Here is a 6000-nt window from a genome sequence, read left to right on the forward strand (position 1 = left end):
TTAGAGCAGTGATTGATAGATAGGTAGATAGGTAGATAGATGGATGGATAGATAGATAGATAGATAGGTAGATAGGTAGATAGATAGGTAGATATATAGATAGATAGATAGATAGATAGACAGATAGATAGATAGATAGTACACTGGAGCTTCAATGTGACAATTGTACAATCTGTTACTTTGATGGTAAACAAAAAAAGCACATAATGATATTTAGTGGAAGATGACTTTAAGGAGTGTTAACTCTAAGACAAACACATTTAAACAAGCATGCAGTCAAACTACTGTGTAGTCCACAAAGATACAGCAGTTTTGCATAAATTCAGACAAGGCCAAGGAGTTGTTTTGGTTGAAACCATATGGGACTCATTTGCGAGGGAACTTCTGGCATTGATTCCAGCGCCTGGTTTTGATGTTCAGATAGGCATGGTACACATTTCGGTCAACATGAAACTATTCCAAGATAAATGTGTCGCTGTCACTGTAATAGTGAGGAAAATTCCAAAACCTAAACCATGCCCACATTTAAATTACTTTTATTTCTTTTCTTGTTTTTCCACAGTACAAACAGAAATGTTAGGAGTTAGCTTGTTCCATATCTTCAAATAATTCCATGCTGCGTCCATAAAAAAACAAATGTCAGTTTTAATATTTCTTGTCTAGAAAGTCACATTTTTATAGAGAGATATTCCCGTAATCGGACTCCATTAAAAAAAGTGTAAAAACAATTGTGTCCATAAAGTTACAGTGAATGTTTCTCAGTTCAACTTTAACAGGCAGATTCGTGTCTGCTTTTCTCTCCTGCTTGGATCAAATTAGTTGAGGGGCCTGTTTAGGGAGAACTAAGGCTACAGGAGGGACCAACACAAGGTTCAACTGCATAACTCCTCTGTTGCATCAGATTCTCATACAGTTACATCAAATCTTTGAAAAATGAGGGCAGATAGAGAGCGGGAGGCTTCCCAAAACAAAGAAACTCATGATGATTGTCTGGACGAACCTGTGACATCCAAGACAGGGAGCCAAAAGAACATCTGTGAGAGCTCCACTGACTCCAGTTTTTAGTTGAACTATTTGACTAAAAAAGATCACCTAACTGCCAGTAGCATCTTTCTAGGCTCTCTAATTAAAGAAGTGCTGCTGAGAAGATGGTCTTCTCATAAAATTAATCCGTCTACGCAGTAGAAAGTAGCAAATACTTTTAAAATTGGTGCCACATGAGCAGAGAAAACAGAAAAAAAGGACTGTGGCATTTGTATTTGCTCAACAGGTAGAAATCCTACAACTACCAAAATGCCCTTTGCTGCAAAGGACCAATAAACACTGCTGGTTAGCAGCATGAATTGAAACTGTATTACAGTTGAACAGTAAGCTATACATGTTTCTGTGAACATTTCAGACAAGAAATATGCCACACAATTAAAGGATCTTTGCTTATATTTGTTGAGCAATGCCTAGTTTTGCTGTGTGGTCTTAGTTTGAGAAAGAGGGGTAGAGAGATGCGATATGCGATACTTCTATAGTCTTTGTGTCCATGGTGCCGCGCAGCAATACGAAAATGCAGAAGTACAGTTTGCAGTTCAAGCAACAGATCGAGCAACAGCCCGAGAACCAATGAAATGAGGTTCGGAGGGGGGCGGGGACGGAGAGATCTGTGCATGGGTTTGTTACAATACATGGAAGGTTATCCACAGAGTGGATGTGCTGTAACAATTAATTTCATCACACACAAAGAGATTTGATGACTTTTTCAAAATTAAAATATTTTTTACCAATTTCATGACTTTCTCAGGCCTGGAAAATAAGATTGTGAAATCCCATGACTATTCCAGGTTTTCCATTATCGTGGGAACCCTGTATAACATAATCCATACAAGGAGCTGACATTAGAATGTCAGCTTTCTCCTAACACTCACTAAACGCAGAGATAACATATTACTGGCACTGGTTGCTTAGGTTTTCTTTCTAGTGATTTTTTCAACAATGTTCTCACAATGAAAACAAAAGTGTAGTGTCGAGTTTGGGTCCCAAGAGCAGCCAGTGGTTGCAATCCAACTCCCACCGATAAAAATGCATACAAAAACAAAATGTACTACTCAAAGTACATGAAATTGCTACTGATTGCAGTGCTGGTAATCATTCATATAATGCTGTTCTTTGACAACATATTTTGGTTCTTGTAATCTGGTGTGCTGCCCTTGAGTTTTTCAGAGTAATGCCCTCACTGTGTTAGCCATGCTACGATTACAATCTGAGCAGCTTTGAAAATGCTGTTGGCTTTAGATGTGTGGTAAACTATAAGGAAAACAAATCCCACATACACATATAGTAACATGCAGACACTGTGGCACCAAATACTAAATGTTGCACGACCTTCAGCATTTCTGACACTATACTGTCCTGTCGTAGCACACCAGATAGGAAAACTAGGTTAAAGTATTGTACTATTCTCAAATTTCCACTGGACAAGTTCTTGCTCTTTTAAAGCCAAATGAATGTCTGTGTGGAGTCTCGAACAGGTCCAGGACTCTCAGAAGGCCACATCTACCTTTAAGCTCCAGTAAGTGGTTTCTTGGCACAAAAAGGAAAAGTTTTCCCTTAGTAAGCAGTTAAATTTAGCATTTTTTTTCTAAAACTGATGGATTAAGCTTTTCCTTAGATGTTGGGGCTTCTTACAAAATTACACTACCATGTTACACCAATGTTCTGTTTACAGATTTTGGGGAGTGCTATATACATGAAACAAGTTACATATTTTAATGTTTGGCTCCAGAAGGAGCTGCATGAAATCTGATGAACTGAGAATCTTAAGGTTTTTGACTGTTGGTTGGACAAAAAAAAAGACATTTAAGCCCCTTTCACACACACACTGCAACCCTTATCTTATCTAGACATCACCCAGGGACCGTTATGGTAAATAGCAAATGTCTGAATCAGTTGGACCGGACATTAAACGGCCTTTAACCTGCCAGCTCCTTAATACAAAGTCTGTGTAATGTGGGATAGAGCTCGTGTGAATTGAGCCGTTCACTGTCCGGAGAATTCACAGTGAGCGGGTGGGTGTGTTAATGACATTTCTCTCATGCAACTGGAGTGAAAACAGAAGAAAAAACCAGACATCAACAAAACTAGCAACGACAAAAGCCGACTGTTGCTTCACCTCACGTTGCCTCCATCTCAGCCAAAAAGTTGCATATGAACACACCACAAAGACTACAACTGACAGCCAACAAACATGTATGTTCTGCGCCTACGTCAAAAGAATGAACTCTCCATACCAGCTGACGGCAGTAATCTGTCTTCGCCATTCAAAAAGCGAAACTGGAAGACCGTCATGATGTTAGTTAGCCAGTTAGTCAGTCATCTGGAGTTCTTATGAGAAAATGGCTTCACTATTTTCTTGAAAGTCATCATCACTGTTTTCCAATTTTGCTTTTATTTTTTTAATAATTACTTCCAGTTTAAACCTCAAAGGCCAACTCCTGTCCTCAGGTGTGTTTAGCTTGCACCAACACATACAGCGAGGGTGGAAAACCTCCTTTATATTTCATGAATTAAATTTTGTGTAATAATACATTCTGTCATTTTTAGTGTTTCAGTAGTTTAGACTTTAGACTTGGGTCAAGACTGTAAATTTACATGCAGCAATAAAGTTATGTGGATCAAAAACATTTGTGGATCCTTTGATCCACAGCACACAGTGCCAGTTAACTGCACTCATACATAAAGCATCTATTTTGGCTACTCACATTAAAATGGTATCAAAGCTAATTTAATAAAGTCTTGTTTGAGTATTTACAGACATATAGTTTAACATAACAAAACAAATGATGGGGTTTTGCCCAATAGCAGTATCTCTTTTTATTAGACTGATCCTAACCCCTAATGTTAAAAATAACAAGTTAGAGCAAATGCAATAAGTTGGCTTTGGAGCAGGAAATTTGAGAATGCTTTCAAGCGCAGGTATTATATATCATTCAGTGTGTGGAGACAGAAGGGCAGCAGTAAAGCCTGCTGGAATTTCTTCACCTCAGCTGAATCTGACAGACTCAAATCAAAGTATCTGCACAGAGCTTCAGTCTCCCTTTTTTAAATGCAAATTTAATATGCTACAAAGGAAGCCTCTTCTTTGAACGGTGTAGAAGCTCGCTGAAGCTTCTTCTCCTGCAGATCGTGACTCTTTCAACCTGTAACTTCAGTCTACCAGCAGCTGCACGCCCGCATAGAGCCGCCTCCATGAGAGATCCACTGCCTGCATCCATCAGACAGACAGAGAGAGATTGAGGATGCGGTCCAGGGTGACAGGCAAAGCAGGTTAGGTTTCACACTCAAATATTGATCAGAGGAGATATAGAGGATCACTAAAAGGGACTGAGACACCCACTTTAACTCACACAGAAATATTCTTTAAAAGGGTGAGGCTGATGTTATTCTTTATTTATGCTATTGCCAACAAATCAAATGAAAAGACCCAAAACCAACAATGTGTTAGATAGTCTCTCAATACTTTCTGACCTCCCTGCTCTGTCTGTGGCATCCTCTTGCTACTGAAGACCTAAATCTGACTTAAAGGGTAACAAATGTATCTTTTTTTTTTTTTTTTTTAGAAAAAAAAGGTGAATTAATTTACTTAAACAGCTGAGCATTGTAGTTTTTACCAAACATCACTCCAACAGGGGTGAATACTGCATTTGTTGGGTATTATTTTCAGGGGTTGGATTAATTAGGGCTGTGGAAAATATCAATACACTTCCCACTATCCCAATATTATGTTTTCTAATCTTCTCAAAAACACTTAATTCATTTTTTACTAACAAAAGTGTGGCAGTGGTTCACTTTGTGTTGTGCTTAAACTCCAAGCAACCTTTAGCCATTTAACACTTTCACTTCAACATAACACCATCACGAGCATAAACACAAAACCCACACGCCTATTAGACTTTAAAAAACCACAATATATCTCCTTGCTTGCAGTATCACAATGTATTGCTATATTTTGACCTGTAACCCCCTTTATTGCAATATGTATCATATCGCCAGATTCTTGCAAGTACACAGTCCTAGAATTAATACACTTCTGATGAAATTTAAACTGCCCCGAAAAGGGATGTGATGTCACATTTCAGGTGCGGGTAATAATTAAATATTGATCAGAGCAGAGCATCTCACCATTGTGATGAGTTTTATGTAGCTCTGTGGCACAGAGGAATAAAACTAGACAATAATATGATGAAACAAAAAAGGATGGAATAATGTATCTCTTTAGGGAGGTGAGAAGATAAAAGAATTTGTTGCATCGATTATCATTTCACATTCATGAATCTAAGTAAGAGCCAAATACTTGAAGGGAAACAGGATACCTTCACTTCTGGTGGTGACAGCTGGTCAGAGAGAGAAGAGCAGTGTGTGTGTGTGTGTGTGTGTGTGTGTGTGTGTGTGTGTGTGCGTGCGTGCGTCTGCGTGTGTGTGTGAGGATGCAGCTGCAGTCTGGCGATATGATGGTAGGGGTCTAGGAGCAGATGGGGGCTTCAGACTGCACTGCAACACGATAGCCATTTTCAAATACCCACATATTTTTAAAAAAATAAATAAATAAAATCCCTTTCTGCACGCAGATCCTTGAAGATAACAACGGCAAAGTGTCAGCATTTTTCTAGGCCCTATTAATCTATGTTTTAATCTTGTGTTTCCAAGATAATGTTTTCTTGTCCTTTAAAAACACTTCTCACACACTGTAACCATTTTTAAACTTTAGGACTTATGACGTTATGCCATTTTAAAAGATAAGTTGAGTAATAATCCTTTTTATTTACTGATGCAGTTTGTGTCTTCTGTATGGCTTTCCAGGACAAGAGGCGTCAGCTGATTATAGAGTCCTGCAGTCAACTGGAATCCAGCTTTTGTCCGAAGTCTCCACATTTGTAATGACCGAAGAACTTTGGCATCTGCCGAAACCTAATATTAGGAATGCCCCCCCATAAAGCATCTCTCCCTCCCCCT

The sequence above is a fragment of the Plectropomus leopardus genome, chromosome 6 (assembly GCF_008729295.1).
Source record: "Plectropomus leopardus isolate mb chromosome 6, YSFRI_Pleo_2.0, whole genome shotgun sequence".
Lineage (NCBI taxonomy): Eukaryota > Metazoa > Chordata > Actinopteri > Perciformes > Serranidae > Plectropomus > Plectropomus leopardus.